General features: G+C 45.9%; 1 protein-coding gene and 1 long non-coding RNA gene across 5 annotated transcripts in view; both read left to right on the top strand.

Annotated features, from left to right (window-relative positions):
* Positions 1-23,544, top strand: part of GRK5 (G protein-coupled receptor kinase 5) — a 237,486-nt gene that overhangs the window by 6,637 nt on the left and 207,305 nt on the right. The window lies entirely within an intron of this gene.
* The window catches only part of LOC135227891 (uncharacterized), a 39,725-nt gene that overhangs the window by 2,271 nt on the left and 13,910 nt on the right, over positions 1-23,544 (top strand). The window contains exon 2 of the long non-coding RNA XR_010318051.1: positions 666-23,544. This exon is cut by the window's right edge and continues 13,910 nt beyond it. This is a non-coding gene — a long non-coding RNA (uncharacterized LOC135227891). The remainder of the gene's footprint in view (positions 1-665) is intronic.

Raw genomic sequence — 23,544 nt, 5'->3', positions numbered from 1 at the left:
TCCTTTTGGGCTTTTTGCTGGGATTGGTTGGGGCGTGTCCTCTGCTGGCCTCTTAGCTTGTCAGTGGGAATAGTCTGAAAGTGTTAAAGGCATCCAGTCCTCTAAAGCTACTCTGTCCAACATGGCAGTGACTAGCTGCTTGTGCTACTTAAATTCAAATTAATTAAAATAAAAAAAAATTCAGTTCCTTGGGCATGTTAGCCACTTTTCAGTTGCTCAGTAGACACATGCGGCTAGTGGCTACCATATTGACCTGTGCAGATATAGATCATTTCCAATATTCCAAGAAGTCCAATTGGACAGAGCTGCTCTAGAGAGTTCTACACATTGAATTAGGTAAGAGTGTGCTAAACTTGCAAATTCTGACCTTAAAAATTGGGGGAAGTAATGAGAGGGAGGGAGAGGGAGAGGAAGAGATAAGAGACACCTGGTGGAGAGAGAGGGAAATAGGGGGAGAAGGAGAATGGGGATGGGGTGGGAAAGAGATAGAGGGAAGGGGGGAGCCGAGGAGGGGGCCTGATAAGGTGCGAGTGGGGACTTACTCATCTAAGAGGAAGACTCAGCTGCTCCTTAGAAACTCTAACGGGCAGTACTACTCTGTCCTATAGAGTAGCTATGAGTCAGAATTTACTCGACGGCAACGTTTTTTTTTTTTTTTCTTATAGAGCCCTTCGCGCCTCCTTGAAACTCCTGATGTGGGACTATTTAAAAACAAACATTATGTTAAGGAAAAACACTGAGTTGTATGAGTATAGTAAACTCACAGGAAGAAGGAAAAAGTCCTTCTACAGAATTCCAAAAATTAGAGTGAAAATAGGTAAGACAGTTTTCAGAGTTCCCATTTCTTCTGGACAGGAGAGACTGAAGTAGATCATAAAGAAGGTATGTTTGAAGATGTCAAAGGCACACTGTTCTTGTACCCACTTTGAGATGATTGGTCCTTAAAAACTGTTTCCTGTGAGACTGGAAACATTTTAAAGACAAGAGGGTTAAAACACACTTAGAAAGCTGTATTAGCGTTTGAAACAAAACAGTTAATTGCTTGTTCTTAAAAGGAACTCTGTTTGAAGTTGTGCCAAAGAATCAACTGGTAACATATTCCTGACAGACAAAGTTGGTAATAAATTAGGCCCACTTCGATAGAGCCTGCCTTGTCTCTAGGAATTTGTAATCAGTGAAATATCAAAAATTTTTAAAAAGGCAACTATGAAATGAACCTTAGAGGACAACTTCCGGGGCATGTGCAGGAAGCAAAAGAAAATGAGATAAACAGATAAGAACATTCCTGGGTCATGACGTAGCAGAAGCCCACAGGAGCGGCCAGGCCTTGGCTGCCCCAAGCTTTCACTTGGTCTACCATCCTGTCCTCCACTGCCCTAGTTTAAGAGAGGGGGAAACTGAGACCAAAGAAAGGATATTATTTGTCCAAGCTCACTTTTTCTGAAGCTAGTTGGAAGCAGATTTTCCCCACCCTCCAAAGTGCCTTAATATTCCAAAATAAGCCTTTCCTCTTCCCTGTAGTAATTAGGCAAAAACAAAACAAAAAAATGCAAAGAAATAACAGATCCATTTCTCGGGTCTGTATGGTTTCTAAATGTAAATGCTATGAGGCTGCAATTGTGAAAGGGAAAGAAGTTAACTTCTCCTGGAGAAAGGGGCAACATGGGAATATAATTTCCTTCCCTGATCCTGATTTCAGCTAAGTTTCAGTTAGAGAGCAGTTTGGTAGAGTCCTACTAGAGCGTGAATGATTGGTAGATGCATCTTAAAAAGTAGAGCTGTTTATCACACACGCAGACGCGTGCTTGCGGGCGGCTGTGGACCTTTCTGAAGCCCCATTACCTGTATTGCTCCTTCCACCGTTAATCTCCACACCTCAACACATCCAAAGAGCAAGGTCAGCGTCTTGGCAGGGCTTGGAGAGGTTCTGGAGAGAATCTCGAGTAGCCAAAGAATTGCCCCTGAGGTAAAAATCCCAAAACCAAACCACTTGCCGTCAAGTCGATTCCAACTTATGGTGACCCCATGTGTTGCAGATTAGGACTGTGCTCCACAGCGTTTTCCTTTCAGAAGCAGATCACCAGGTCTTTCTTCTGAGGTACCTCTGGGTGAGTTCGAACCATCAACCTTTCTGTTATTAGTTGTGTGCTTAAGCGTTGGCACCACCCAGGGCCTCCACCTCTCAGATATGGGGTGTTAAACCCCATGGGGTGGTGGTGATGGGGACAGTGACAGGAAGGCTGGTATGGGTCATGTCACAGGCAACAGCACTACTTCCTTTCCTCAGTGGGGCCAAGAGGTGAGCAGTGGGCAGGTCAGTTCCTGCTGCTGGTCTTTTGGCTTACTACAGTCAAGTCACATCTGTCCTGCACCCCCTGCCGCTTCATTGGGTGCTGGCTACTCCTTGGGAGACCCTTTCCCTTGAGCACCTTTGCTTGATGGTGGTACCTCACATGTGTGGTCATATGTGTATGATCTTTGTATGGTCTTTGCAGCTTTTTAATAAAACAGTAGGGGGTTAGGAGCAGGGGTGGGGTGTAGAGGAAGCCACCACAGAGTGTGAAGTGCCCTTTCCCTCCCAAAGAGTGTGAAGTGGCCTTTCTCCCGGGAAAAGCTCTCAGCGTTAACAGTTTTCCATTTTTCAGTGGTAACTGTATGGATGCTTGCATTTGGGAACCACATCAACCCAAGTGTGTGTGTGTGTTGCCTCATTAATTTAGCAACTTTTCTTTTCAAGGATCTTTTTGAGGCAGGGGGAAGTCTGTAAGAGCTATGGGCTTCCTTGGGGGTCACTGTCAGATCTGAGATGCTGGAGGAGGAGTCAGCATATGTCACTGCCTGGTAATGAGGGGACAGAAGTCAGCTTTGATCTGCTCCTGCAGAGAAGGTGTAGCTCTGACTTAACCACTCCAGGAAAGGAAGGGGAAGTAAGGGATAGAATTACCCAACTACAGGATGGAGAGAACCCAGCCAGTGTAATTGGCCTGGATATCTGATAAAAGGTCTTGCGAAGCCTTATTTGAAAATGGAATTCCATCTTGGCATGGCCTTAGCACCACTTCTGAAATGGAAACAAGCTGGAGAAGGGTCAGCAAATGGCCCAGGAAAAACATCTTTAGGATGACTGATGCAGAAATGGGCTCTGCCGTCTTCATGCTGTCTGTTAATGCACTCAGGAAGAGCTTGCTGAGATGTTCAAGTAACATTCCACGAGAAGTAACTCCGAGCTCTAGGAAGAACTGGGGGAGAGGAATGTGGGGAAGAGAAGAGAAGAAGAAGAAAAAAAAAAATCGGGCTATTGGCTTGAAATGGCAAAGGATGTCTCAACATTCAATTTCTCTCAAGCTAAATCCTGTTGTGTTTTGATGTCACTAAGCTGCAGTCACAGATTGTTGTTGTTAGCTGCCCTTAAGTCGGCCCTTGACTCACGGCAACCCCATGCACAACAGGATGAATCGCTGCCCTGTCCTGCTCTATCGCTGTAACCGACTGCGAATTGGACCGTTGTGATCCGTAGGGTTTTCATTGTCTGATTTTCAGAAGTAGATCGCCAGCCCTTCTTCCTAGTCCACCTTAGTCTGGAAGCCTCACTGAACCCTGTTCAGCATCACAGCCACATGCCAGCCTCCACTGACAGATGGGTAGTTGCTGCGGATTGGGTGCACTGGCTGGGAATTGAACTCAGGTCTCCGGCATGAAACGTGAGAATTTCACCACTGAACCACCACTGCCCCAACAGTCACAGATTACGGAGGGCTTATGCCAGATGAATATGTACCTCAAGCATAGTAGGTGCTCAACAAACGTTCCCAGAATGAATGACTGTTGCTGTGTTTATGTTTCGTGAAGGAGCGGAGCAGAGCAGAGAAAGGAAGATCCTCAAGAAATGGCCTTGATATCCCAAAACCAAACCCACTGTCATCGAGTCGAACCCGACTCATAGTAAATTAGGAAATGATTGAACATGGTTAAGAAAGATTAACTAAGGGTAGAGGGGAAATTGGAAAACGTTTTCCAAATGTTTGTCTTAACTGTGAAAAACGTCTGGCCAGCAAACTCCCCCCAGCCCCCAATTTGGAAGTGGTTTGTTTCAGTTGTTTTGGAAGAAATAAATATTTGTGTTAGACCAAACATTTGGGGCAAACAGTTTTCCCCAGTTCTGAGGATCTGTGCAAGCTGGAGGAGATGGTTCATGCAGATAACACTCAGACCTTTTTTGGCCAAGTTGAAGGTAGCTTAGGACACAGTCTTCACATGCTTTTCACATCACTACTCAAAAGAGGCTGAGCAAATGGAAAGAAAATATGGAGCCAAGCAATGATCCTTCCAGACATAGGAATGGCTGATGACCTGGCATCTGAAGGATGTAATCGTTAAAGAAAAATTGCCTTTCTGCTCAGGAGAAGGGAGACTGGATCCAATTAAGACAAGAAAAACGTATGTTCACTCAGAAGAAAAATGTCTAAACAGTCAATTCTGTAATCCTCTCTGAAGGGGGAAGAGGCCAATGCGATGGGGCTTTATGGGTGATGCCAAACCCTGTGATATATAATAATTAGTAACCACTCGTTATTTTGCCTCAAGCTTATTCTCCAGACCACTAACCATGGCTTGGGATGGAATGCGCCGGGCCTAGAGATTTGCCCCAGATGTCTTCCCATCAGTAGTTCCCAATTAGAGGGATTTTTTTTTTTTTAAAGCTTAATTCTCTCAAATATATAGCAAAATATAAATGAAGGAAGGAAAAACCTGATTTTCTCAGATGGTTCAGTTGGTTACCAAGGTGAGGGCTAGTCTTAGGGGACCCTTCAAAGTACACTTCTTAGTTTACATTTCAGTAACGGCTGGGTGACTAATTGTTTTACACCATGGTGCCTGGTATTCTCTCTAGTCTTTTGGGTAGCTTAAAAAAAGCACTTCAGGAATGACTGTGAGAGGGTAGAAATTTGAGAGGCTGATCTGGAGTCACTGTTCTTCCTGGGGAGACCTGGTGGCACAGTGGTTAAGAGCTCGGCTGCTAACTGAACGGTAGTTTGAATCCACCAGCCACTCCTTGGAAACCCTGTGGGGGCAGTTCTGCCCTGTCTTGTAGAGTCACTATGAGTTGGAATTGACTCAACAGTAACGGATTTGGTTTTTTTGGGTTCTTCCTGGGCAAGCTCTGAGAAGTGAACCTGTGACTGTAATTTCTATCACCCAGGGGGTGCCCGTGCACTCTAAATATCTGCCTTAAAAAAGAGAGCTTGGGGTTCGGTAGGAGCAAAGTTCTTAGGGAATAGCCCTGGATTGGCCTCTGCTACTTAGGAAAAAAAAAAAAAAACATGTTCTTTTTACTTCATGAGTGCTGTTCATCCAGTGTTTAGGTGGTATTTACTGTGCCCTCGGCTTCATGCTAAAGTCCCTGGGTGGTTGCAAATGGTTAACCCACTTGACTGCTAACTGAAAGGCTGGAGGTTCGAGTCCACCCAAGGCACCTTGGAAGAAAGGCCTGGTGATCTACTTCCAAAAGATTCACCATTGAAAAGCCTATGGGGCACAGTTCTACTCTAACATATACGGGTCGCCATGAGTAGGAGTCGACTCCATGGCAGCTAGCGTTTTGGCACCATGCTAGGCTAGGATGAGCAGTGGAGTCTCCCATCTTCTTTCTAAAAGAATCATTAAAAAACTATAAGGCCCTTTTGTGCCCCTCATTTTATTTGATCCTTACAGTCCTGTGAGGTATGTTTTATTCTTGCCCCTTACAGATGAAGCATCAGAGGCTCAGAGAGGTAAATGACTTAATGACTTGCCCAAGAGCCCCAGCTACTTCCAGAGCCTGGACCCGGTGGCAAGCTGGTCTCCACAGCTACTTCATCACAGCTGCTGTCTCCAATAATCTTACTGACTACTTGGAACGCCAACACTAACATATGTTGTTGCTGTTAGGTGCCGTTGAGTCAGTCCAAACTCATAGCGACCCCATAGAGCAGAGTAGAGCTGCCATGTAGGCTTTCCAAGGAGCAGCTGGTGGATTTGAACTGCTGACCTTTTGGTTAGCAGCCAAGCTCTTAACTACTATGCCACCAGTGCTCCATATAAACATCCATATAGGAGACATTAAAAAATGAATTAAGTGTGTGGACGTGACTTACCATTAGATAGGAGTCATTCTATTTAATTTTTAAGAGTTTGAAATATTCTCACAAACAGTGCATGCCTGCTAAAGAAGATTCCAACGACAATGCAAAACATTAAGAAGGAAGTCAAAATCTCTCTCCTCTCTTGTGCCCCTTCTTCTGGTTCTGCCTTGCAAGATAATGCCTGTCAGCACTGAGGTGGATGTTTTTCCAGACCTCTGTCTATACATGCACATATGAACGTGTAGATTTAATTGTATACAAAAAAGCATCCTAGAATACACGCTGTTCTGCAGCTGTTTTCAGTCAACAGTGTGTTGTAGAGCTGTTCCGTATCTGTGTTTATAGTTTCCCATGAAATGGATGGGTGTTAGCAAAAATTGGGAAGGATTTTGGAAGTGGGCAAAAGATGACTGAGTGTCGTGTCACTGGCATGCTGGATGTTTGCAGCAGATCCTAGGGGTTACCCAATTCTGAAGGGGCCTGTCTGTGCTTTTCGTTATCTTGGACTTGTTTTCTAATTTATTTAATCAGGTCCCTATAGTGGGCCAGTTAGGTTTTCCAATTTTTAAATATAACTAATGTAGGAATAGCCTTGCCATTATATATATTTTATACATCATTATGCACCAACTCTATGGGGCAGTTCTACTCTGTCCTATAGGTTCGCTACGAGTCGGAATCGACTCAACGGCAGTGGCTTTGGTGGGTTTCATGCACTTACCTAAAAACTTAAAATTTTTTTTTTCCTATGGGGATATCTGCCTAATAACATTGGCCGTCGAGCCATTTCTGACTCACAGTGACCCTATAGGACAGAGTAGAACTGCCCCCATACGGTTTCCAAGGAGCAGCTGGTGGACTTGAACTGCTGGCCTTTTGGTTAGCAGCCAAGCTCTTAGCCACTGTGCCACCCGGGCTCCAGTGATCCCAGTGATCTACAAAGTATGTTTTTTTTATGAGAATACTCGTAAGGTGAGGTGACATTTTTGAGACCTTTCGGATTTAACACCCCTCACCTCAGAGTCTTTTCTGTGTTATTCAAAGCTTGGATTTCATTGCCCTTCGATTTTGCATGTATAAATCAGGCAGGGGAGAATACAGGCTTAAATAACTAGCCTGCAGCTTTGTAAAGGTGGTCCCATATTTCTCTCTTTGGATCCTCGCCACCACTCTGTGAGGTAAAACTGTTAGCTATAATAATTCAAGCTCAGAGAGGTGAAGCAGTTTTCCAGGGTCACACAGCAAGTGCCTGCTTTTGCACTTCCCCCTCTAGTGCTAACCCATTACATCTTTACGTCTAAGGTCTTTCGCATTTGTTTGGACACTGCACAACTCTTGGGGCATTGTTCACATCATAGAGATAGTCATTTCCAGATGTATCATGACAGGTGTCAGGAAGTTTCTTGAGGAAGGGGCACCCTTTCCGAATTCTCACAAAGGTGTGGCATATGGTGATGGTAGTCCCTTTCATGTCTTTTGCTCTTGTCTTACCTGGTACCATATTGTCACCCAGGAGTTTTCTGTGGCTTTTCCGTCAGTAACTACTTTGATTGGAGATTTCCATACAATTTACCTAGGTGAGAGTCATATGATTCCCACCTTTGTTACACACCTTGAGAATTGAAAGCTCAAATAAAAATACTATTTTTTTTTTTTTTTTATGGGGCCCTTCCATCCCATTCTGCCTCCCTCCCTACATCCCTCTAAGATGGGCTTGGCATGAGGGCAGAGTCAAAAGCCCAAGGTCTTTAAGATTTTTGTGAGTATCAGAGGAGAGAGTGGCATTTGCTTCCCTGGAAACAGTGGATGTGTTAGCCTGCGGTCCTCCGTGTGGCTCATTGCCCTTCTGCCTGGAAGCAGCAGACTGACTAACCCCAGAGAGGCCGCCCCTTAATTGGATGATTAGCCTGACATGGTTGTGCGGTCGGTGTCTTCTCAGAGTGCAGAAAGGAGCTCTGCCACACCAAGGGCAGCTCCTTCCTTCCCCCGAGAAGGAATCTGAGGTCCCAGGGAATCCCACATGGGCGGCAGTGCCAGGGCAGAAACAGGCTCCAAGTGCGCCAGGTCCCCAGGCCTGGCTTTCCCCCCAAGCTGGCTGGACAGCTCTAATAATACTGATTCCCAGGCTCTGCCCCTGAGGTACTGAACCAGAAGCTCATGGGCAGAGCCTGGGAATCTGTATTTTAAAAACTCCCCAGGAGAGTCTGAGGATTGGCCAGGCTTGGCAATCATTGGTCTGAAGAACCTTCTGTCTAACTGGTTTTCTGAGCCTCTTCTGAGATTATCTCAGGAGACTGTACTGTTACCCTGACTTCCGAAATAGGAACTCTCCTCTGCAGCTTCTCTAACAGGTAGTTTCTGGCCTCTGCTTGAATCTCTTTGGTGATGGAGATCTCACTCCCTCAACCAAGGCAGCCCATTCCATTTTGAACAGCAGTGATGAGGAGAGAAGTTTCTTGTCTCACCTACCAAATTGAAAACTCTCTGATGTCTGGGACTAGGACTCTTCCTTTCTTTCTGTCTCCCTGAGACTCACCAATGTTCGCGGTAAGCCCAAGAATGCCTGGAGGCAATGTTAACCCATTAGGTACTGGTTCTGTTCTTTGTGGGTATCAAAAATAAATTTAAGTACCGTGCTCGTTTAAACAAATTATCTATATGAGACCAGATGGATGACAGTTACTCTGAAGGATAGATGAGAAGTTTGGGGGGCAGTGAGACTAAGTTAATGGGAGTAAAACAACTAGAACAGAAATAATAAGAATGTTGACACAACGTGAAGAATGGAACCCATGTGATGGAACATCATGTGTAGAAGTTGTTGAACGGGAGCAGGTTTTGCTGTGTATATTTTCACCAAAAATACAATAAAATATTAAAAAAAAAAATGTACCCACTCTTGATGTGGAGGCCCATCTGGTATCAGCGACAGCAGTGATGCCCCACTGCAGAACGAAAACCAGCACCCCACATATGCCTATACCCATGTTTTCCTCACCTCAAGCTCAAGTAAGAGATACGTTCAACCAAGGGTCCGACTCTGCTAGCAGATGGCGGCGGTGTTGGTAACATCCCAGAAAGCTTAAGGATGTGGAAGTTTAATAACCTGCCAGAGGTGGGGTCAACACACCATTTTTTTTTTTCTGTTCAAGGTAATGTGGCATCTTCTCTTGCTGTTAAGTGCACCGAGCCAGGCTGTTTCAATTCCCATTGAAAACTCAGTCGGCAGCTGCAGTGAAAAGGTGGCAGGGGAGGGAAAGCTCTACCACCAACGTGCTGCATGAGCTTAGGTGGGCTGCTTGACCTCTCTGAGCCAAGCTTTCCTCAGCCGTATAAATGTGCAGCTTGGCCCAGGTGACCCCCGGGGCTCTTTCTACCCTTTGGATCTTGAGAATTTGCCAGTACATTTTCCCCAGATAGTAATTCACCTGTGGGTACTTGATAATAAAATTCGATGAGCAGGCATTACACATTAAAATGAAAATTACTCCAAGGAGAGATTTAGGCCCAGGAGGGGTTTACCTGAGTAATAGAAACCAACAGGAATAAGCCCTGCCGCCACTGCTAATTTCATTGATGCCTGCAATCTAAGAAAGGCTGATATATGATTCTAGTATTTTCCTTAGTGGATTATAGAGAGGGAAATTAAATCAAAAGTCAAAAATAAACACAGTTTGATTGTTCTACACTACATTATCTTAATAAGCAGTCTTCCTGGAAAGTTTAAAAATACACAGTGCTCTGTCTGACCAAAGAAAATGATAAGTAAATATTGTTGAGAAAATGTAAGAATTTTCCGCCTAGGAGATAGGAATGATGGAAACACTGCCACTTGGACTTGCAGACGTCCGGCCAGGAGCTGGGAACAGGTCAGCATTACCTGGGTTTAAAGGCTTATGGTTGGCAGCACTGGTGTCACATCTGGGGGAAGGGGCTGGCTGTAGGTACAGGCACTGCTGCACCTTCTTATAGGATCCTGGCAAGTCCTGACCCACATCTTCATTCTGCTGCAATGTCCAGTCTAGATGTCTGCCTTATCTTGACTGGTGACTCACAGGTTTCGTAGCCTCAATGACCCTGAGAGGACTGGTGGTTCACGTCTGCTTAATTTCTCCACAGCTGCAAGAGGCAAAAAGTGGACACTGGTGATCGGGTTCTAGTTCAAGCCTTGTTGCTAACTTGCCTGAGGCTGCAATTTAGCCTCTCTGGTAACTTCATCATCTGAGTCATAATAGAAGTTAAAAGTCAAGTGACAAGCAGGGAAAATAGCCCTAATATATACAGTACTCTTACAAAAATCAGACTGAGAAGCTAGAAATATCCAATAGAGAAATGAGGAAAGAACATGAAGAAGTAATTTGCAAAAGAAGACATAGCCAGTAAACAATATGTATCAGGCAGGAGTTTTGGTTGCATGTGACAGAAATTCAGTCTCAACTAGTATAGACGAGGGAGAACTCAGAGGGAAGGATACTGGGTTAGCTTGTATTTCAGCAGAAGGGTGAGAAGTACAGGGACCAGGCTGACCCTGAACACTACCAGCATTCTTTCTCTCTCTCATCTTGCCTCTCCTGATCTACCAGCTTCACGGTTGCTCCGTGTTTCTCATATGGTGGAGAAACATGTCATGTGCAAGCTCTCAATGGCTTTATATCTTGTAACTTCCACCAGTGGAGAGAAACTGGCATTTTCCTCTATAATTCTGATTTGAAAAATCCTAAGGAATTACTGATTGGCCTGTCTTGTGTCAGTGGACCACCTTGGAACAATCAACTTAGATTGCAGGCAGCAATTCTTGGATTCAATTAGCTTAGATTGCAGGCCAGAGGGGTGAAGTCACGTGAGAACATAGTGGCTCTTGCTATAGCCAGAGAGGATGGGGCTTGTAGGTGGGGAGGTGGTTTCTAGAGAAAAGGAGAGGGTACTTACTGGTCTGAAGGCAGACTACACATGAAAAGATCCCCAATCTCACTAGTGATGAAAGATACACAAAAATTATGAGAGTTTTATTTTTCCCTGTTAGGTTGGCAGAAATCTGAAAGATTGATAATTACCCACTTAAGAATGTACGGGTAAGGAGGTTCTTTTATCCATTACTTTCCCATTGCTGATAATCACTACCACTGCCGTTGAGTTGATTCTGACTCACAGTGACCCTGTAGGACAGGGTAGAACTGTGCCATAGAGTTTCCAAGGAGAGTTTGGTGGATAGGAGTGTAAATTGGTAAATCTTTCTCAGTATATTCTTCAAAAGGCCTAAAAATGTACGTAACTGCTGACCTCGAAATGCCATTTCTAAGTTTTGATCTTAAGGAAAAATAAGTGGACAAATGATATGTAGGAGACTATAGAGGATTTTATCATAGAAATTGGAAACAACTTCAGTGACTGTCCACACAGGATAAATAAAATGAATTTTGGCATATTCAAGTAATGAAATCCTGTAGCCATTAAGAAAGAGCCCTGGTGACGCGGTGGTGTAAGCATTTGACTGCTAACCGAAAGGTTGGCACTTCAAAACCCCCAGCAGCTCCGCGGGAGAAAGATGTGGCAGTCTGCTTCCCTAAAGATTACAGCCTTGGAAACCTAGGGGGAAGTTTTCTTCTGTCCTATAGGATTGCTATGAGTTGGAATCAACTCTATGGCAGTGGGCTTGGGTTTTAAAAATTGTGGAGATCATTTCTTATTGACATGGAGAGATGATCGTGATACCGTGAAAGGAGGTTAGGAAAGCCTGGAATTTGCACAGTGAGTATACGTTACACTTAGAATTAGAAGAACAAAGTTAGTTCCATGTGGGGACAGGGAATCACATTCAGTGCTTTGTTAATGTAGGCCACCTGATAGGACCATAAAGAAATAAAATCCCTAAAAAATAAAATAAACATGGCAGGCTTTGTGCATGTCCTCCTTAGCATTTTACCATGGGAAGTCATAAGCTTATTCCAGCTGTGTGGCTGGAGTTTCTCCTTGGACCTGCTTGATGACCGATTACCTAATGGAATGTGTGAATAAATGCCTTAATTCATCTCACCAAAAAAAATCAAACCTGTTGCTGTCGAGCCAATTCCAACTCATAGCGACCCTATAGGACAGAGTAGAACTGCCCCATAGGGTTTCCAAGGAGCATCTGGTGGATTTGAACTGCCAACCTTTTGCTTAGCAGCCGCACTCTTAACCACTACGCCGCCACCAGGGTTTCCTTAGTGCATTTAGTACACTTTTTTTGTGTGTGTGTCTCCTAGGTGGTGACACGTATTTGTCTTTCAAGTATGAATTCGACTTTGAGAAGAAAATCCTTTATTGTCAAAATTTGTTGATATTCACAAAAAAATTCCTTTAGTGTCAGGTTTGATGCATAAGGCAGGGACCCAAAAGGGTGGCAGTTTTGCAGGTGGGAAGTGGGCAGAATTAAGACTGAAATGAAGAATGGGGCTCTGTCTAGGACCTCTCAAGTCTGCCAGGGCACCTGCCTGGTTAGGCCGGGGCTCTTCTGAGTGGGTGGGAGGTCAATATTTGCTTTGAGAGGAACTACCTGGCAGGTGCTTTTATTCTAACTTCCTGTCTCCCTTATTATGCTTGAAGGCTGTGGGAGGGAAGAGCTTGGTCCTTGTCTGACAAGCTGGGAAGTTGATGAAGAGACCCGGTGACTGTCTGGAATCCTGTGACCAGGGGGGCACCAGCTCTGGCTGGTGAACTAATGACCAGATAATGAGCAGAGACATCTTTGGGGCGTGCAAAATTGGATTCAGTTTAACTGGAATGTACGTCCCACCTCCTGGATGTGTAACACAGAGCAAGGTGCTGCAGGAATGCAAGATGAAAGAGATTGCTCCTCCCCTTTGGGAAGTTCCAGTCTAGTTGTGGCAAAGACAAGTCCATGACCAAGTACATAATGAGATTGACTATGCATACAAAGACAGTTGTGATGGGGGGAGGGATCAGTAAAGGTTTCAGAGAGAGGTGGCATTTGGGCTGCACCTTGAAAGCTGGTGGCTGATAGTATGACAGCCACGGTTAACGGAGCCCCTACCAGATGTCAGGCCCTGTGAAGGGAGCTTTATAGTTATTTTTCACTACAGGAGCCCAGGTGGCGCAATGGTTAAGTGCTCAGCTGCTAACCCAAAGGTTAGCAGTTCGAGCCCACCGAGCTGTCTGAGGGAGAAAGACCTGGTGATCTGCTCCCTCAAAGATTACAGCCTAGAGAACCCTATGGGGGAGTTCTGTTCTGTCACATGGGGGTTGCTATGAGTAGGACGGCACCAAAGAACATTTTTCACTACAGCCCTATGAGTTAATTATCATTGTCATTTGCAGATGACAGATTCAACAGAGAGGCAAGTACTTGTCAAAGATCACAGAACAGAGAAGTGTTGAAGCTGAGATTAACCTTAGAGCCCGTGCAGTGGGGAGAATTCCAGCCATGAGGTTACAGGGTGGAGTGTGGTGGAGACAGGCTCTGGCAGTGGGGAAGGCAGAGGCCAACAGTGGTGACTGGGGGGAACAGTTCCAGGTGGTTCCCTTTACCTGGAGCATGGAGTCTCTGTAGGGGAGCAAGGGGCAGGAAGGCTAGAGAAGTAGAAAATGATATCAGAAGGTCTCTGAATGTCAAGCCCAAAAATCCAAGTGTAAATTTTTAGGCACAAGGGAGCCACTGAATGTTTTTGAGCAGAGGGAGCTGATACTAGCTTGAAGACGCTGGACCTGGCAACAGAGATCATGAAACCAAATGGACAGTGGTCCTGAGAAGCATGTGCGGAGGACCAGCATCCTGGAAAAACAAGAGGATGTGGGCTGGGTGGGAGAAGATTTGGGGGCTGAGTCTCCAGAATTTGGCATCTGATGGGATGTAGAAGTAAGTGGAGGGACAAAACTATGAAGTCCGAGCCCAGATGACATGGCAGGGCAGTCAGGAGAGCCGCTGGCCCTGGTGAACGGTGTTAAGCTGTTTTGGCCTCATTAGGTGGAGGAAGGAGCCCTGGTGGAGCAGTGATTAAGAGCTCCATTGTTAACCAAAAGGTCGAGGGTTCAAACCACAAGCCTCTCCTTGGAAACGCTATGGGGCAGTTCTCCTGTGCCCTGTAGGGTCTCTATGAGTCAGCATTGACTCCATGGCAACTGGTTAGGTGGAGGAAGGAGTCCCTGGGTGGTGCAAACTGATAATTGTGCTTGGCCACTATTTGAAAGGTTGGAGGTGTGGGTGGTCCAAAGGTACCTTGAAGAAAGGCCTAGGATCTGTTTCCGAAATATCACAGCCAGTGAAAACCCTAAGCAGCAGAATTCTATCTGGACACACATGAGGGTCGGCATGAGTTGTTACGCAGAGGATGGCCAGCGGAGCCTGGGAGGCTGCAGAGATCCCCCAGGCCAGAGGCGAGGATTCGGAGGACCGAGCACAGCAGCAGCTGTTGAAGAAACAGTAAGAGTAGATGGCGTCCATTGTTCTTCCCTGTCCAGCAGCACTCCCTCTCTTCCTGCTAATAGCACCTCAATTTTTCTTGGGGAACCCGTTCTCTCCGGTATTGGGTCTCTGTAGTTGGGTGGAGGTGACTCCCATTGGCTCCATACACCGACACGTGATTGGCCCTAGCCAATCAGAGCACACCTCTCTGGCCTCAGGCGCTGCTTCTGGGATGAGTGTGTGTGTCCAGCCAGGTGGGTGGTTTTCTAAATGTCCAGAAAGGGCTGCTCATCCTCTGCTGGGGTTGGCAAACTGGTGGGAGAGAAGCCAGGAGCTGCTGGTGGCTCTCTGCCACAGCCTGAGAATAAAGGTGACATAGGAAAATGTTGAATCAAGTGGCTGATGTGGAGGGCACAGGGGAAAGACGGGATGGAGAGAGATCGATTGAGAGACGGAGGTTGAGATTCCTCATTAGTAGTTCTGACTTTGGTTTCCAGCCATCCTTGAGGCCAGATATGCACCCATGAGCTTCCTGTTTAGGGGAACCAACAATTGGATGCTTGTCATCAAAGGGTCCTGACTGGGTCGGCTAAAAGTCAGGACGCTAGGGAATGCCTTCCTCAGGGAACCCAAGAAAGCAGGACTGGAGCCGTGGGTGTGGACAGGAGGAGGTAGCACGGGAGGGTCTCCAGTTATAGTAAAAAAAAGATCTGAAAACAAGTAAACAAACATGCTTGTCACCATGGAGATGCGAACCCATGGCCTTGGGAACAATAGCTGTGTGTGAGCCTGGAAGTAGACCCTGCCCACACGGACATTTATGTTGTCAGTTCCCCCTAGAGAGGGTAACACCTCTGTCAGCCATGGTTTCATCATCACTGGAATAACTATAACCTAATGGCAGTTCTACTCTGTCCTATAGGGTTGCTATGAGTCGGAATCGACTCGAAGGCACTGGTTGTAATACAGTGTTTAAGGAGTACCAGGGACCTGCTCAGAGCCAACCTTTGAGGCCGCTGCAGTTTTTATCTGGATTCTACAAATGAAGAAATGGAGGCTCAGAAAATTTCATTTACTTGCCCAAGGTCACAGTTACTAATGGAAGAACTGGGATTTGAACCCAGATCCCTGAATATGTACCCTTTGAACCACCATGCTCCACTGGTATTGAAAAAATAGTAACAAAAGTAACTAATACTTTAAATGTCTTTTCTCATTTAAACCTATGAGGTAGATGTTGTTGGTTGCTTTGATTCATGGTGATCCCATGTGATAGAGTAGAACTGCCCCATAGGGTTTTCTTGGTTGTAATCTTTATGGAAGTAGATTGCCAAGTCTTTGTCCCACAGAGCTGCTAGGTGGGTTCGAACCACCAACTCTTTGGTTAGTAGCTGAGCACGTTGCACTACTAGGGCTCATTATGAGGTTAATAATAATAATAATAAAACCCAAACCCATTGCTGTCATGCTGATTCCAACTCAGAGAGATCCTATAGGACAGACCAGAACTGCCCCATAGGGTTTCCAAGGAGTGGCTGGTGGATTTGAACTGCCAAACTTTAGGTTAGCAGCCAAGCTCTTAACCACTGCCCCACCGGGGCTCCATGAGGTAGATACAACTGGTTAATCCCATTTTATAGATAAGGAAACTGAGGCACAGAGGATTGAAGAATCTTATCCAAGTTCCACAGTCAGTAAGAAGCAGAGGTATATTTTGAGGTTATTTTCCAGATGGATCTGAAATGCTAAGGTGCCCTAAACTTAATTTGGAAGTCCAGGATGGGTGATAATTATAATTTCTAAATTTGGCTCTCATGGATTGTGATGTTCTTCATGGTGGGTGTATATTAAAGAAACGAATCAGGAGAGTGAACATTGTGGACAGAGAATCATAACGACTTGTCTTTTACTACTGGAAAACCATATCCTGGAACTCACATGTAAGTAATTGGAAAATGTTAAAGCAAAAGAGTGAGGTTTCAAAAACAAAATCACACCATTAAGTCTAAGTTAGTTCCTTGGTGAAGAAAAAATCAGATGTACTACTGTTCGTGGGCTGGCCGGACGTGTTACAAATGCTGTGATGTGGGAGTGTGTGACAAATTTTTTTTTCATTGAGGGCCCATTAAAGACACGCTCAGGCTGCTTAAATGCCCTGAAGCTAGAGAATTGGTTCAGTAACAAAAAGCATGAATCATTTTAACATGAAGGTGCAGGGACATTTTGCTTGAGTCATTTCTAACTTTTTTTTCCCCCTTTTTGAAACTGTTATATTTAGGATCTACTGTTAGAAATAAAAGTGAATTTGAAGACTGGTAGCTTACAAGCTTCATGAGGACAGGACCTGTGCCTGTTTATTGCTTGTTGTTGTGTGTCTCTGTGCAGTAAAACCAAAACCAAACCCTTTGCCGGTGAGTCAGTTCCAACTCATAGCAATACCATAGGACAGAATAGAACTGCCTCATAGGGTTTCCAAGGAGGGGCTGGTGGATTTGAACTGCTGACCTTTTGGTTAGCAGCCATAGCTCGCTATAGCTCTTAACTACGGCATCACCAGGGCTCCCTGTATACAGTAGGTACTGAATATTTTTAGAATGAATGATGAATCTGGGAGCACCGGGATTCTGCTGCACACCTTGTTCACCTCAGGTGGTTGACCAAAGGCTGATAGAAACTTCTAGCAAAATTCCAGCTGGCTTGGGGGCTCAGAGTCAAGGGCAGAGCTCTGGTCAGCTAGACTACGTGGCCCAGTCTAAGAGGGCTAAGGGGTTTCTTCCTCCTCAGGTTCAGCCCCAATCTCAACTGTCTTCACCCTGCCAGAAAGGGTGGCAGTCCCTCTCCACCAGGACAGGAGAGAGGATGCTTGGGAGACAGGCAGAAGATGCAGGAGGCAGCTCAGGGCCTGGCTTGGAGCTGAATTAAGCCTCAGTCAGGTGTTGGCACTGAACCTGGCTGCTCCCAGGGCGTATAGGCCAGGCAATGGTGACCTGTCCAGGGAGACTCTGCTTCTACCCTCTAGGACCTCCAGGTCACTTCTGGGCCTCAACGGTGGAGGACTGTCATAATTAAGAACTAATGTCTCTGGGTGGTGCACACCGTTAAGCCCTTGGCTGCTAATCGAAAGGTTGGTGTTTTGAGCCCACCCAGAAACACCTCAGAAGAAAGGCCTATCTTCTTCCAAAAAATCAGCCACTGAAAGCCCTGTGGAGCACAGTTATACTCAGACACAGATAGGGTCACCATGAGTTGCAGTCGACTCAACAGGAACTGCTTTTTTTTTTGTTTTTTAAAGTATGCTTTATACTTTACTAAGCACTTTATACTTTCTCACTGTGTTATTTTATTTTTTTTTCATTAGGACTTCTATCTTACTGTTTCCCTTTCTGTTACACAGATGTTAGGAAAACGTTAATGCGTCTCCCACCATTTGACAGCACAGAATACTTTATCTTAGTCCTTACAGGATTCTACTAGGATTGTGCAATTATTATCCCCATTTTATGGGTGAGGAAATTGGGGCTTGAAAAGATTAAGTAACTTGCCCAACATCTCAGTTGTCAAAACCAAAGAAGATAGTCTGACCCTTAAGCTCCTTTTCCTTCCCTGCTGTGTCTATGGCCCACACCCTGTCAGTGAGTTTGGGAAGGAAAGCACAGGACTTTGTTTTGTAGCAGGGTTGTTTGATTGACTGGTTTTCCATCAATCATAACGGCCTGTGAACATGCTAAGGGTTTTGTGCTCAGTGTACCATTTTTATCGGGAAAGGGCCACTGCCCATGGTATCTCTCATAGATTTTTTTTTTTTTAATGTGCTTTAAGTGAAAGTTTACAAATCAGATCAGTCTCTCATACAAAAACTTATACACACCTTGCTATGTACTCCTAGCTGCTCTCCCCCAATGAGACAGCACACTCTTCCTCTCTACTCTGTATTTCTCGTGTCCATTCATCTAGGTCCTGTCCCCCTCTGCCTTCTCATCTCCCCTCCAGGCAGGAGCTGCCCACATAGTCTTACGTGTCTACTTGAGCCAAGAAGCTCACTCCTTACCAGTATCATTTTCTGCCTTATAGTCCAGTCCAATCCCTATCTGAAGAATTGGCTTCCAGAATGGTTCCAGTCTTGGGCTAACAGTGAGTCTGGGGACCATGACCTCCGGGGTCCCTCTGGTCTCAGTCAGACCATTAAGTCTGGTCTCTTTATGAAAATTCGAGGTCTACATCCCACTGTTCTGCTCCCTCAGGGATTCTCTGTTGTGTTCCCTGTCAGGGCAGTTATCAGTGGTAGCCGAGCACCATCTAGTTCTTCCAGTCTCAGGCTAATGTACTCTCTGGTTTATATGGCCGTTTCTGTCTCTTGGGCTCATATTTACCTTGTGTCTTTGGTGTTCTTCTTCATTCTCCATTGCTCCGGGTGGGTTGAGACCAATTGATGCATCTTAGATGGCCACTTGTTAGTATTTAAGACCCCAGACGCCACTCTCCAAAGTGGGATGCAGAACGTTTTCATAGATGTGTTTTAACAAAAGTAATTATAAAGTCAATTCTCTAGGTAAATGCAGGTAAAGTGAACTTCAGGAAAGTGAATCTTATTTTCCAAATTATTTTCTTCCTAAAAAGAAGACTGCTTCCAGGAAGCATTAGTCACTAGGCGAGGTGTGAAGAAGACTGCAGCCTCCAGAGCGGTTAAGAGAAGAGGAAGAACAGCTACATTTCTGGGCCTGGAATCTGCCTTTGGCCACGTCCTACCTCCATGCCTGGCTCTCCTGCACCCGTGGGTACTGCTCCAGGGTCTGTGCTGTTCTGTGCAGATATTGGCAGTGCCTTTTTGTAGTGCTGGGGTCAGGGTGTAGCAGGGGCTACTTGTCATCTAGCCCAGGGCTTGCAAACTGACTCGCACCAAACCTAAACCAAACCCATTGCCGTGGAGTCGATTCCGACTCAGAGCGACCCTATAGGACAGAGTAGAACTGTCCCCATAGGGTTTCCCAGGATTCGAACTGCCGACCTTTTGGTTAGCAGCCATAGCTCTTAACCACTGTGCCACCAGGCTTCCTTGGCCTACTCAGTGGTTTAAAAGCTAGAAAGTTTTTTTTTTTTTATAGAAAACTGGAAGTTCTGGCCATATTAGGTGAGAAGTCTTACACAGTAACCTTTGTCTAAAATTGGATATTGGTTATCTCTTTTGGGAGGAGGTTCCAGTAAAAGGGACAGGTTATACCAAGTGCCTTTTACTCGTTTGTCACCTGACAGCCCCTGAAGCTTTGGTGCCACAAAGAGAAGCATAAAAGGGCAGGGCTCTTAAACTTCAGGGAGGCAAAGATGGAAAGGAGGGAGGGGGTCAGGGAAGGCAGGTGGGATGGGGGCAGAGAAACCCTCCCAGCAGCCTCTCCTGCTCCCCACGAGAACATTCCCACACAAAGGAAATGGCAGCCAATGAGCTGGGAAATACCCAAGTTTAAGCTCAAATGATGCTGTTTACATGTTCTTACAGGAAGGACTATTATGGATTATGGGCGAGCTGGTAATGGGTTGTATGTCCATGGAGAAAAGAGGCTGAGGCGGAGGAGGCTCGGGCTAAGGGATGGAATGGCTCTAAACCTGGCTTTTTGCATTTCCTGTCTTGCCACTTACAGTCTGCTTGGGGACTAAAGCCTTTGGGTGGGGGATGGTGCTAATCTGAGAAGGAAGGAGATCTCTGCCTGTGTGGTTTCTGTTTCACATTCTGAATGTTTTAGGGCGCAGAGAGGGGTTTTCCCGTCTGAAGAGGGGAGTTAGGCTGTTAGGTGCTGTTGAGTCAATTTCAGCTCATGTGACACCCCATGTGATGGAGTGGAACTTCCCCATAGGATTTCCTAAGCTGTAATCTTCACAGAAGCAGATCGCCAGGTCTTTCTCTAGCCGAACTACCGGGTGGGTTTGAACCGCCAACCTCTCAGCTGCTGAATGCTTAACCACTGTACCACCAGGCTTTTTGAAGAGGAGGGGGTGCCCCTTAAAGAGGATGGGGGCCGGCAGCTCTTCCCTCTTCTGTATAGCTAACAGGAGGGAGGGTCTGTCTTTACTGGTCTCCTGGATGGAGGATGGACCACAAGGAGGGGTGCCTTGCCCCAAAGATCACAAACTTTGGACTGGCTCACAGGGGAGGTGGCTGATTTCCTCTGGAGATTTAAAGAGCAGAGGTGTGATTCCCTCTGCAATGGTGGGTGCGGCCCTGCCAGGGGCTGGGATGGACCGAGTCTTTGTTCTAGACTAGACACCTCACCCTTACCCACAGGTAAGATTTCTGAGACTAGAAAGGTTTAGTCTCAAAAAACGAAAAAAACCCAAACCTGTTGCCTTCAAGTCAATTCCGACTCATGCAGGATGGAGTAGAATTGCCCCATAGAGTTTCCAAGGAGCACTCGGTGGATTCGAACTGCTGACCTTTTACCACGATGCCACCAGGGTTTCCAGGTTTAGTCTCAGCAGATTAGAAGTGCTACTAGAAAATAAAGCATCTCTGGAACCTTTGGCTTCTTGGGCAACAAGGCAGGACTTCTTGTGTTTGCACTAGTGACTTGAGCTTCAGTGTCAGAGAGCAGAGCAATCCTACTCCTATTTGAAGGTGGGCTGCACGATCGTTGACTCTCTCAAGACCCCAGATTAATATACCCTAATGTGCTGTTTAAGGAGTAGCAGTGGAGAAAGATGTGGCAGCCTGCCTCTGTAAAGATTACAGCCTTGAAAACCCTATGGGCAGCTCTTCTACTCTGTCCTATAGGGTTGCTATGATTTGGAATCAACTTGACGGCAATGGGTGGTTTTTTTTTTTTTTTTTCCAATGTGCTGTTTGGACTCCCTGGGTGGCGCACATGGTTAATACACTCAGCTGCTAACACTCAGAAGCACCTTGGAAGAAAGGCCTGGTGAGCTGAAAAATCAGCCATTGAAAACCCTGTGGAGCACAGACCTGCTCTGACACACGAGTCACCATGAGCCAGAGCTGACTGGACAGCAGTCGGTTTTTTTCTTCAGGTTAGTTTGCTGTTTGGAAGTGGTTACCCACATTCTTCAGCCTCTAAATACCCCAAAGAAGAGTAGCCCCGTGGCTGGTGTAAGGATTAATAGTGTTGCCTTTCATTCTCAAAGGGGTTCCTATTTGGACAATAAATCACATGGTCACTCTACCGTGAAAGAGCAGAAAAGGCTCAGTAGAGAACTTTGTTTCGAGCAAGGGCATTGAAATCAAGGCATTTGAAAAACACTACTTTTATTTGAATATCTATTTCCTCTTTTTGTAGTCTAAATGACTTGGACAACCTTCAGAGCCTGACTGCTTGCAGGAAAGACAGGAAGAAAGTTTTGTCATTGGGACATTCATTTAAAAAAACAAAAATAAAACAAGTGGGGCTCCCCAGTCAGGGGCAGCTGCTGTGGGCTGTGGGGCTGGAATGGACCTCAGTGCTGCCTTCTGTCACCATATGGTTGTGCCTTAAAGGCCACATTTTCTAAAGGAGAGAGGACCAGAGAAGCCTGGGGCTTGAGTGTCTGGCTGCTAACCAAAAGGTCAGTGGTTCGAGCCCACCAGCCGCTCCGAGGGAGAAAGATGTGGCAGTCTGCTTCCATAAAGATCGTAGCATAGGACCCCTAAGAGGTAGTTCTGTTCCATTCTATAGGGTCATTATGAGTCAAAATCGACTTGAAGGCAACAAGTTTTGATGCTTCAGAGCTTGAAATATCCGGGATTGTAGATGCCCAGGCCAAAGGGCCTGAGAGTTGGAGGGAGAAGGATTGTGCCAAGCCTTCAGTCCTGAAGCCCACCTGCTGCCCCATCCATGACTACAGTTCATTGCACAGAGTGGGGATTTGGGATCGGGAAAACCTCTGCTCTAGTCCCACGTCTGCCACTTACTGGCAGAGCAACCTACGTCTGCCACTTACTGGCAGAGCGACCTACGTCTGCCACTTACTGGCAGAGTGACCTATAGCAAAAAGTTTTCCTCTTTCAGCCTCAGTTTCATCTGTAAAATGGGGATGGTGCTGTTTCCTATCTTCGGGGCTTCTGTGAAAACCAAATGGAAGACAATGGGTATGGGTTAAGCTGGGACAGGCTATGCCAGTTGAGGGTTGGCATGTTGTCTGTGTGTGGTCACAAGGACTGCTGTTGCCTGTGGACAAAAGGGGTAGTAACCCTCGACACCTTTATACCAGGGAACGCACGACAGATGGGCTTTTGTGCACTCTCTTCCCAGCGCTGTCAGCAGCTGACAGGTTCAGTGAGGCTCTACCAGAGTGTTCAAGTAGCTTTTCCTGACACAGGTCTTTCTGCAGATTCTGTCCCATGCTGCTAACCACAAACTTCTCTGGGGACATATCTTTTGATAACATGAAGCTGGCACAGCTGTAGAAAGAGGTTTTATGGCAGTATTTTTTGTAATTTGAAAAATGGCATAGTGGCTGGCACATAGGAGTATTCATTCATTCATTCAATCACCCAATATGTATGTCTTAAATCCTTACAGCTCTGTGCTAGGTACTGGAGCTAATGGGGGATGGGGAGGGGTGAACATGGTATCTGCCTTGATCATGGAACTTGTCTGCAGGTGTTGTAAGTAACTTGTGATCTGTTAAAGAAAAGAATAGACTAAGAGACCAAAGATTCAGCACTGAGTGGTAGCATTTTACTGCCAAGTGGGGAGCCCAGTCTAACAGAGGGTTTCGTTCTGAGGGGCAAGGTGTTGGGTGGGGGCAGGAATGTGGCAGATCTTCCATAGTCAAAAGCTCAGGCTCTGTGTAGCAGGCGGTATCTGGGTTTGTCAGTGAGGTGGGCACCTGGCTGCCTGGAGGTGGGCTTCGGGGGATGAGGGCTGCCCCTTGGCATCGTAGTGCCCGCTGCCCCTGCTGTACCCATGATATGTCCTATGACACCCAGTCAGGGTTATGACACTCATTGAGATCTGCACTGGTATTGGCAGGCTAGGTGGCCAGGTCAGGGCATGTCCCCATTAAAAATAATTACAATAATGTAGAAACATGAAATAT

The sequence above is a fragment of the Loxodonta africana genome, chromosome 16 (genome assembly GCF_030014295.1).
Source record: "Loxodonta africana isolate mLoxAfr1 chromosome 16, mLoxAfr1.hap2, whole genome shotgun sequence".
NCBI classification, from domain to species: domain Eukaryota; kingdom Metazoa; phylum Chordata; class Mammalia; order Proboscidea; family Elephantidae; genus Loxodonta; species Loxodonta africana.
This window is presented reverse-complemented; position numbering and strand designations above follow the sequence as displayed.